This window comes from Stegastes partitus, unplaced genomic scaffold, assembly GCF_000690725.1.
Source record: "Stegastes partitus isolate 25-593 unplaced genomic scaffold, Stegastes_partitus-1.0.2 Scaffold21, whole genome shotgun sequence".
In the NCBI taxonomy this organism is placed as follows: Eukaryota; Metazoa; Chordata; class Actinopteri; family Pomacentridae; genus Stegastes; species Stegastes partitus.
The window spans coordinates 629,336-640,851 of NW_007577752.1; positions in this window are offsets into that span (position 1 = coordinate 629,336).

Sequence of the window (11,516 nt, forward strand, 5' to 3'; positions counted from 1 at the left end):
AGTCAATCCCACTTCTGTGAAATCAACCTGTCCAGTTATGAAGCAACACTGATGGTGAATCACTTCCACCTGCTGTTGTGCAAATGGAGCAGACAGCAGGTGGAAATGACAGGCCATTAGCAGGACAACCTCTATAAAGGAGTGGTTCTGCAGATAGTGACCACAGACCATGTCTCTGTTCTCATCCTTCCTAGCCGATGTTTTGGTCACTTTCGCATTTTGTCAGTGCTCTCACTCCTAGAGGTAGCATGAGGCAGTGTCTACAACATACAGAATTTGCTCAGGTAGTGCAGTTCATCCAGGATGGCACATCAATACGAGAAGGTTTGCTGTGTCTCTCAGCACAGTGTCCAGAGCCTGGAGGAGATACCAGGAGACAGGCAAGTAAACCAGGAGACGTGGAGGGGGCCGTAGGAGGGCAACAACACAGCACCAGGGTGGTCAGAGCACACGTGGGTCACTCGGATCACCCCCAAGGTAAATATATACTGTGTAACTCACAAATGTATTCATTATATGGCTCATACAATAATCTGCTCACAGCCAAACAACATACCAGTTCTTGCGTAATCATGCCAGGATATCAAAGAGGAAATCAAAGACTTCGTCTCATGTTTAATTACTCAGTTTATTATTTTCCACCAGACAATGAAGCAGGAGAAGACTGTGAGACGCAGTCCCAGCCTTGTATCACAGACCCGCGGGATTCCTCCAACCTCCCTGGCGTCAGCCGATCCTTCGCTTGACACGTGTCAGAGGGACTAAAATTAAGACAATTAAATTATTTACTCACCAAGAAGCCACCCATCCTGCACTGTGCCAGCTTGTAGCCTGTTCCCAACCATGCTGTTGGTCAGAATGAATGAGTCGTGTGTTGATCCAGGCCACCTCACAACAACGTTACTTAATTGTATTTGCGCATAACAGATGATCTGTACATTGACTGAATAAAAATGCTTCCTGTTTACACAAACAACTCCATCTTGTGATGGTGCCTCTATAGCAATGTGTGTGCAGTCGGTAGCTCCGATTACATCAGGAAAACCGTCCTTCTCTGCAAATTGCACTTTTATGTCATCCTGTTCAACTGCAGTATGGGAGCTTGATGTACCTGGCAGACATTCAGATAGTTCCACCCCACGCAGGTTGGCTCAGTGTCGACTGGCACAGTCCTGATCGGTCGGCCAGCTCCCTCTGAAATGACCCTGTGGCTAGGAAGCCCAGTGTGGTCAGCACCTGTATGGGCATAGGTAGGACATGGCTCCTGGCCGTGTTGCACTCCAATAATGGCCGCAGTTCTGCGCACAGTTCCAAGAGGATTGCCCTCGAGAACCTAAAGTGGCTGATAAGCCAGTCAGGTTTTTGGGGACCGAGAGCATTTTTTGACTCAGCAACTAAGACAGATTATGTACAATTTTTCAGTTCGCTATCTTTGCCACAGTTAAATGAGAGCAATCGGCGCTCTTTGGAAAGAATGTTTTCAGTGGCGGAATTAGTTGAGGCAGTCAAGGCTTTTCCAACAGGTAAATGTCCAGGACCAGATGGTTTTGGAGCTGAATTTTATTTGGCATTCTATGAGATTTTAACACCTCTGCTTCTCAGAATGAGTCGATGGCTAGCAAAACTCTTCCACCTTCTTTGTATGAGGCTAATGTATGTCTGTTATTAAAAAAAGGGAAAGATTCCACAGATCCTGCTAACTATAGGCCAATTTCTTTACTCAACTCTGATCATAAAATTTTGACAAAAGTATTGGCCACTAGATTAAATAAACATATAGCAACAATCATTCATCCAGACCAAGCTGGTTTTATTCCAGGCAGGTTTCTTTTTTTAATGTGCGTCGTTTGTTGAATGTATTGTACTCTGAGCGGGCTGATAACATCCAAGCTGCAGTCATGACATTGGATGCCCAAAAAACTTTTCATTCGATTGAATGGCCATATTTATTTGAAACCCTGAGGAGGTTTGGCTTCGGTGAGATCTTTGTGGATTGGATTAAAATGATTTACCGTGCCCCTAAATCTTCGATTATGTCAAATAACATTTCATCAGAACCGTTCAATTTACATCGTGGGGTGAGGCAGGGCGACTCTCTGTCTCCTCTACTGTTCAACTTAGCATTAGAACCTTTGGCGATAGGGATAAGGAGTCATCCATGTATTTATGGGATTCCAGTGGGTTCATCAGAATGTCTTGTTATGTTGTATGCGGATGATCTACTTGTTGCTATAATGAACCCTGAAACAGGTATTTCTCACCTTTTAAAATACATTGAATCGTTTAGCAAAATTTCTGGCTATACGATAAATTGGACTAAAAGTGAGCTTATGTTTATTGGACAGAATTCTGTTTTACGAAATTGTCCCGTCAAAGTTGTTGAAGATTACATTACATATTTAGGTCTTAAAGTCTCAAAGAATCCCGAATTACTGTTCAGATTAAATCTGTTGGAATGTACTGATAAATTGAAATGCAATATAGAATATTGGAGAACTTTGCCCCTTTCTATGATTGGCAGAGTAAATGCCATTAAGATGGTGTCCCTACCCAAGTTTTTGTATATCTTTCAAAATCTGCCAATATGCATTTCTGCTGATTTTTTTTTAAAGAAGCTCGAGTCAATTATTTTAGAATTTATTTGGGGTTACAAAAAACATAGACTATCAAAAAAGCATTTGTTCAAGCCCACTTGGGAAGGTGGTTTAGGTCTTCCAATACTTAAAAATTATTACTGGGCCGCTAATGTCAGAACAATGTTATATTGGCAATGCAGTTGTCCAGATGATGAATTACTGATTTCTGCCCCCTTGTGGTTAAAATTAGAGCTTATGTTCTTAAAGAAACCATATGCTTCTCTGTCCTCTTTATTATTTAAAAACCTTACAACTGTAATTAACTTAGTAAGTCATAGTCTTGTTGTTAGAAACTCACTGAAGATTCTTACTCAAATTAAACATACCTACAAAGTCCCTGGTATTTCAATATACACACCACTCTGTTACAATCATGCTTTCACTCCAGCTCTGCTGGATAATACATTTTTTACATGGTATACAAAAGGACTTAAATGCATAAAAAATTGCTATTTCAATAATAACTTTGCATCTTTTGGTCAATTAAGCTCAAAGTATAACTTACCTTATTCTAACGTTTTTCGATATATGCAGCTTCAACACTTTGTAGGAGAAAGCATGCCTAATTTTGAGACGTCTGGTGAGAGTCATGCATTCTTAGACTTACTTTCTCTCTCACCAAAGAGCAAGAAATTAATCTCTGGATTTGTTTAATTTTTTTTTCTAATGGCTCTGTCTCCTCTAACTCAATGAAGAGGGCTTGGGAAAAGGAAATTAATGCTGAGTTGCCTGATAAAATTTGGAGGGCCGCACTTTCTCGCATTCATACGTGCTCAGTAAATAGCAGACACAGGCTAATTCAGTTCAAAGTTATACATCGTTTTCATTATTCTAAGGTTATGCTACATAAATTCTATTCTACTGTGTCCCCATTTTGTGACAGATGTAAATTAAGTGATGGTACACTGCTGCATTTGTTTTGGGACTGGGCACTTATTAAGTCATTCTGGTCAAGCACTTTTTCTTTTTATTCTGGGATTTACCACAGGACTTTTTCCCCTGATAGGGACCTTGCTCTTTTTGGCTGTTCAGAGGGCTCTGAAACTCTTCCCTCACATATTCAACCAGCGTTGTTGATGGGCATGGTTCTAGCCAAAAAACTAATTCTTAAAGACTGGAAGAAATCAACCCCACCATGCCTCAGAGACTGGTTACATGAACTCGTTTCGGTGATCCATCTGGAGAAACTGTGGTTTAATAATGTAAAAGGCCAACAAAAATGGGAAGCATCCTGGGGTCCTTTGTTGAAACATCTGGATCTGGTCTGACTGTAACTGTACATGGATTGTCATGCATTTATATGTTTTTATTTATGTGTTTCTTTTTTCTTGTTCTGTTTTGTTTCGTTTATGAACGTTATATGCTACCAGATACTTGTTTGTCTTTTTTAAATTGAACTTGAATTTTTTTTGGTATTGTAGTTTACAATTTTTTTGATTGCATCACTCTCCTCCATGGTGTGTGCGTGTGTGTATATGTAGGTGTGTATGTGCGTGTTTTTGGGTTGGGATGGGGCATTGGGTTTCTGTTTAATTTTGTGGGGATTGTATGTATATGTTTGGAAACGTGGCAATAAAAAATATAAATTGTAGAATCATGAAAACACCCTGATTTGAGCCCTCATAAAGTTACTTAAAGCCTGATTTTTAAAAAAATTGATTTTTCGTCAATCGGTTATCGGTACCCTAACTTGAGCAGGTTTTTTTTAAGGTGTTGTGGAAATATTTTGCTATGATCTTAATAAGGTCCAGAAGTCTGAGTTGTCTTTGTCGTCTTTTATTCAAAGCTTTGAAGATACCAGTCATACAGAGTGCAAGCAGTCTGCAGCAGAGTACACATGAGTGCAGGCAGTGTGGTATTCTTATACATGTACAGACGTGGCCTTCGCTGCAATGGTAGTATAACAATGCTTGATAATCAACAGTTGGGGGTACAGGGTGTACTCATCCACAGACATTACAAGACTAAACACATTGGATCAGACATCAAAAGTCTAAACACATTGGATGCAACAAGACTGTGTTTTCTATAATCTTCTTGACATGAACGACTTCTTCTTCCTTCTGTACGGTCACTAATCTGTTATGAAAACACATTTCCTCTCATTGGGCCTGTAACCTTTCCACTCAGCTTTAATAAAACTTAATTAAACTTGCTTTGACATCCTTCATGCAGTATTTTTCCCATTACAAAGGTTTCCCACGGGAGTTGAACTTCAACATTTTAAGGCATGTTATTACACACCTTAGCAAACATATTGGTGAAGAAATTGTTTGGTAATGATTTAGTTGGCAGATTTTGATATTTCTCCCTTACTATTATATGACCAAGGTTGAAAAGTTGAAACAAAACCTTTGATTCTATTGTTCAATACCCACAATTTAGTTTAAACCTGAATACACAGGTTGCAAAAGTTAATATGTGGTTGAAATTTTACTGTGATATGTATTGTATGTACATTGTGATATCAATAAAGCTTTGAGAAGATATATTCTTCATCTATCAAGAATAAATTGCATTGTCACAATCACTTCATGAGAAGAGGTAAAAAAATGTTTTATTCCAACTTTATGGGCAACAGTATATATACACTCAAGGGAATTTTCTTGGACTCCAATACCATCCTTATTTTTAAAAAAAATACAGTTTGCCTCTGCTGGAATCACTCAACTGCTGGAAGCAGTTTTGTCTTTGTTCTTATGAAATTTCATGGCTGTGGGAGTTGTACTCAACTGGCTTACCTAGCAAGGCATTTTTTTGTTTGTTTGTTTTTGTTTTTTAAATGTTTTTTTTTTGTTTGTTTGTTTTTGAGCGTGAAAAAACCCTGGTCTGAAAACATGAAACTCTCAAAATTTTGCTATAATAATTTACAGACCTTAATTTTGGGTCCAAGATGGTAAATAAGTTAACTGTGACCTTTTTTTTTTTGGAAGAGCGGCGTTATTCTGGAGTTTCAGAGACTTGGAGAATCAGTGCTTAGGAGCAGCAAATCTGAGGTCCAACTCTAAAACACTTTGTGTTGGTTTGTCACTCATCTGTAGTTTTAGAATTCTAAAGGCTTGGTTCCTTTGGTTTCATACATGTGAAAGTAAATATGTGTCTTTGAGTCATCAGGACACTGTAGGTTCAAGATGGAAATACGCAGCCATTGTGTTGACTATTCATTTTACTCATAACGTGTCTTCTAGCATATAAAAACACACTATGGACATGTTAACAAGATAAAAATCTTGATTTGGATTGGAGAGAGTATTTAAAGAATTAGTCGGGGGCAATTTGTGACTTTATTTTACCCCAAAATAGAGAAATGAGAGAAAAAATAAGGACAAGGTCAGCCCTTGAACCTCTGAGGCACCTTCGTAATAACATAGAAATATATTTCAAATTTCCCCCAAAACACTGCAAAATTATTTTTACAACTTGCAGCTGTATCAGCACTGACAGACCCAGTGATGTGGAGACAGTTGACAGTAAGATTCAACATGATTCAGAGATAATAAGACTGTGTTTGTCACTTTCTGCTGCTTCTGTCCCTGTCAAAGCTGCAGCTGCCTGTCTGTGTTTGTTCATGTCACTGATTAATGAAGCAACGAGGGGAAAAAAATGTGTTTAAATAAGGTCCCCTAAAATCATACAAACAAGAGCCAGTTAAGCTGATTGAATAATTCCACTGTCATCCAATCCACTAATCTGCTTTTGGGGGATTCCCTGCCCTCATCCGGCTGAGCGGCGGGCGTCTGACTGACCAGGAGTCACTGTCTTACTGAAGAACTGAGCCTACCACTGCAAAGCCTCACATTTAAGTATCCGGGGAAGGATGACAGGCCAATAAACCTGCTGTCACTTTAAACAAAAAGCACTTTTTTTTCTTGATCACCATATGTTCATTCACCACCACTCAAGACAAGAAAAGTCATGACTGACAATTGAATAACTTCTTATTTTAATCAAATCAGCACGTAGGTTCCGTTGCTACTGCACCTAGTTAAAAGCTGGTCCTCAACAAATCACTGAACAGATCTACTGTGCACTGGGTGCTCCTCCACCCCAGTTTTAAGTCACTGATGACATTTTTTTTTGACAGAAAGACAATTAAACCATTACAAAAAGACTCAAAACAACCACAGACAGACTCAAACTGACCACAGACACAAACAAAAGACCACAAATCACAAAATAACTACAAAATTACGAAACAGACACCTTAAACCACCATCGATAAAAAAGCAAAGAATTCAGTTTCTGTATTTGTTTTGTATTTTTTTAAAATGTCCAGACAGTGAAAACTGGAACACATCATTAACACCTGGTATAATGACATTCAGATCTAAATGTTATACTCAAGACACCCTCTTGTTGTTATTTTAATTTCTCTTTTGTGTCCTCACTAAAATGCATGTGGTGTTTTTGTCCACGGTTGTGTCGCATGCTGAAGTTGCATAGGTACTGTGTGACAGCTGGGTTAATTTACGGTGGTATTTGAATGTAGAACTGTTATATTCCCCTTTGATTTTTTAAAATAGGATCTGTATTTTCTGCCTAAAGTAGGACATCAAAAACATACATTAACTTAAAAAAATAAAAAGTTCTTGAAGTGTCTACAATGCTTTGAATACATGGAGTAATTTTTTACATTTTATACAATATCTTTGACATGAAAATGGATTTTACCAGTTGTTAAAGGCAAAGCATGTGTTAGAATAGATTTAAAAAAGGCAATTGTAATAGCTTTGTTTTCTTGTTTCATCTGAAGGTCCCATCTGAGCTCCACCAGAGGGAGACAGAGTAATGCAGAAGATGCTTAACATGACTATTTCTCATTCAAAGACAGAAATATGGGGGAAAAAAAAGTCAAGAAACTGACCCCAAAGTTACATAATTCACAACATTTCTGTTCACTAGAATCTGCTGGATATGGAATATTCAATCCATTTAGAAGCTTTTTCTACAGCTTTTAAATCATATTCCACATCCTTATTCAGTCTTGTGTGTGATCATGAAATCTGAGTATAGAAATTTGGTATCATGAGAAATATTACAGGAAGGTCCAACAAAAGGAGCTGAAACTCGAGTTTTTATGCAATAGTCATCAGCCTACAACGACCAGTCTAGTTTGATGCTTGCACATGTCTTTTTACATATTTATCACAAGATAAGAGATAAAACACTCCCTGCCAGCTTTATATTTTGTGTTTTCAGGATTTAAAAAAACAACATTTAATTCCCTCAGCAACAATTTCCAAATTTTTAGTGGCTAGAAATCTTGATTGAGCTGGAGCATGTCAAAAATAAACAAATCAACAAAACAATGAAATTTTATTTTATTTTTTTTACTCATTCAGAAGCATCTTTGTTTCTCTGATTGCTGTTTAGAGTTTAAAGGTCAGTCTCTGGATCTGCAAGTTACTCTCAGGTGATAAATTTAGTTTTCAAATTTGCAAAGCCTGAGCAGGAAGGGCGAGGCTCCGTCAGGCCCGCAGGCTGTTACACAAGTTACAAGCTCTTGTGTGGAGCCGAGCCATGCATTATTCACCCCACATTTACATAAGACACAATAGTGAGAACAGTGCCAGAAATGTGTGTGGCTGAGCTGTGTGTGTGTGTGTGTGTGTGTGTTTTGAGTGTACGTGAGCATTTCTGAGTGTTTCTCTGAATTTCTTTGCCACCTGAGGTTTTTGCTGCTCTGCCAGTGGATGTTGATTCAATATAAAGAAGGGCAAAGACTGTCAAACTCATCCCTGAAAGTCTCAGTTAGCCATTACAACTAGAGAGAGAAGGAGGGAGAGAGTAGATAAAGCCTGATATTGTTTCTGTGCACATTTATCTTTCTATCTGAGGGCTGTGTTTACTGAGGGCTTGAAGCCAAACCAGGCTTTGCGGTATTGTTAAATAAACACAGGTTGGATTAGGCATGAATTAAGCCCAAATTCCTTCATCATGATGGAATAGTTCCAACAAATACCCATTAAAATATTTACCTTGCAATCACTGCTTACCTTTGTGTTAAATTGACAATAATCTGGGTAAAGTGATATTTGCTTTAACAGATGAACTCATTTTAGCTGTTTCACCAGATTTGGTAAACAGATGGAGTGACTGTTAAAATATATCAACAAAATGCAGGCAGGCTCTCCAGCAGCAAGATAGATGCTCTGTTCAGGGGGAGCTGGACTTCCAGCAGGAGACAGATTCACCACTAAAGGAAGCAGTTTGGTCACTGTGAGACCAGATATAAACCTGGCAACCTGCAGGACAGTAGGAGTAGCTGGAGTTTAGACTCTCATACATTGTCTCCTGCATTCAGGGAAAGTTTGCTGCTACTACTGCTGTTGAAACAATTTGAAATCTTGTGCCACCTGCATACAATTACAGTTGCAGACACATTTAGGTTTGTCCACATGTACACAGATATTATTTACAACATTCATTTCCCTGTGTATTTTGGCCTTTTACGCACAGACAAATGCAGTTTAAGGTCACTGAAAATGGTGGTTTTGGGAAGATACACAGAAATGCCATTTGCAGTATTGATGTGTTGATTAGAGTTTTTGGCTTTTGACGTCAGAGTGTGCGCTGGCATTGTCTCTGTTCACATGGGATGTCTTTGTACAGTGGCTGACGTGGCCAAAACTGTTTGTGTTAATATTGCTAACAGGACTTTAAAAAATTATTTGCACATAAATGTCCAGTTGTAAATTGAACAAAGGATCAGAATCAAATCAAATCAAATTTTATTCATATAACACTTTTCATACGGTACAGCAACACAAAGTGCTTTACAGCATTTAAAAAACAACATTGCATTTAAAAACATATCATTTAAAAACATTACAACATTTAAGAGTCTTATAAAAGAAAACCCGTCCCTCCGACCCTCAATGCATACACATACACATATGGCACATGCAGTCACACACATGCGCACAGACACACACAGACACACACACTCACCACTAGACTAAAGGAAGCATGGCATGGCACTGAGGGATTGTGGGAAACACTACCATTGGGGCCGTCCACACCAGGAGGAGTTGCAGACCATGACCACTGGGGGCGCCGACACCCGGACACTGGAGTTAAAAACTAAAACTTTAAAGAATAAAAGGCCCTATGTAAGAAAAGATAAAAATTAAAAGACTAAAATACATAGGATAAAGATAAGAATGTAAAAAGAATTAAAAGTTCGACTAAAAGCCTGATTAAAAAGGAATGTCTTTAACCTTCTTTTAAAAATATCGACAGTCTCTGCAGTCCTGAGGCTCTCCAGCAGGAAGGAATCAGTCTACATCTGACTCCCTCCTTGTTGGATGCACCATTTTTAGGAGCCTGGTAACAGCTTTTTTTCAGGCTTCTGATTGGCTGCCTCTTATTTTGGCAAGTTAATGAAAATTGTTTTTTGCATTTTCAAATAAACTTACATTTTTTCTTAGTAACAAAGGACAAACAAAAGATCCTGTTTTAAGAAATGTCCATGTCTGTATTGACCAGTCCTTAGTGTTGTGTGACACACTTGTTCAACCTGTCAGCTAAATCTGACATCACCAAGCTGTTCAAAATAAATGGGTTATTCATCTACTTTTACGAAAAGAAATGAAGTGAACTTACATTCAGCTTTTTATACCATATTTTTCTGGAGAAGCAGTTAACTGCTCACATCCAACTATTTTACTAACCCAATGTGTGAAGTATTATCATTACTCGTGTGTAGAGTGTAGAGAAAACTATTCAGCCTCTAAGGCCTGCGTTACACTTTCTCCATCTGTGAGTATGCAATGGTCCACGAGGTTCCCACTGACGCAAATTTCATTGTCTTCCTAAGTCTATGAGAGTCCACATGGATCCATCGTGGATGTCTGCATGCAGCCCAAACTTTGCGTCCACTCGGCCTCCCCGCTTCAAGGGCAGTAGTGTGCATGAGCAGAATACATAGATGTCGATCTCCTGGACATAAATCGAACAGAGTCCTCGAAGCGAACTCTGATGAGACTACAAAGTAGTTTAAGGCCTTGATTATACTGCCTTGTGGACACGCACATAAACAGCTGCAGAGACCGTGAGCGCATAGTTACTGTGATTATATGACTTTTTAATCTGCTCGGAGGATGTGCTCCATGCATTAGCAGTAGATCAATGTCTTTGTATTTCACACGTGCACCCTGGAGCTGAACATGCACACTCTTGCACTCATACTGTCGGTGCTGCACTGACAGATTCTGGGCTGCATGTGAATGCTGACAGAGTGGTGCGTGCAGTCTCCTGCAGGCTTGGGCAGATGATAAACTTTACATCATGTGGACTCCAGTGGACACTGGCGTACTCACTGATACCAAAAGTAAACCACTGGATTAATTAGAGCAGCTACAAGGCTGTGATGTCTGCAGCTGTTTGTGCTTATGCAAGGGAAAATAATGCTAGTTAATGAATGGACGTAATCTACCAACATCTGCAGCAATGACACCAGCCTTCTGCAGCGATCAAAACTACAGAAGCAGTTCCCTTCCTTGCCTCTAGATGGCACACATCAACATGCTTACATCTGTCAGTCCCAACTGCTGCTGCCATTATTACGCTTCCTGTCTAAGTGGTACAGGCTGGACTGGAACTGCAGGTCCTTAATTGAAGGTCGGCTGAGACAGTGGCTGAGCCTGGCATCAGGTGCATCTATGCGTCCTTGTTATTAAGCACAAAACACGAGCTGGGTTGGTAAACTTACATTTGGCATTGGCATCTCATAAATCCCAAGTTTATCTGTTTCTGCCGTTGGCTTTCAAATTTCGGTTCTGCTTATAAAATAGAACTATTCTTTACCTTACTGACTTTTCATATAATTTTTTCTTTTCTAATTGTAAGGTTAAAGCACTAAAGGAGACAACTTTCATT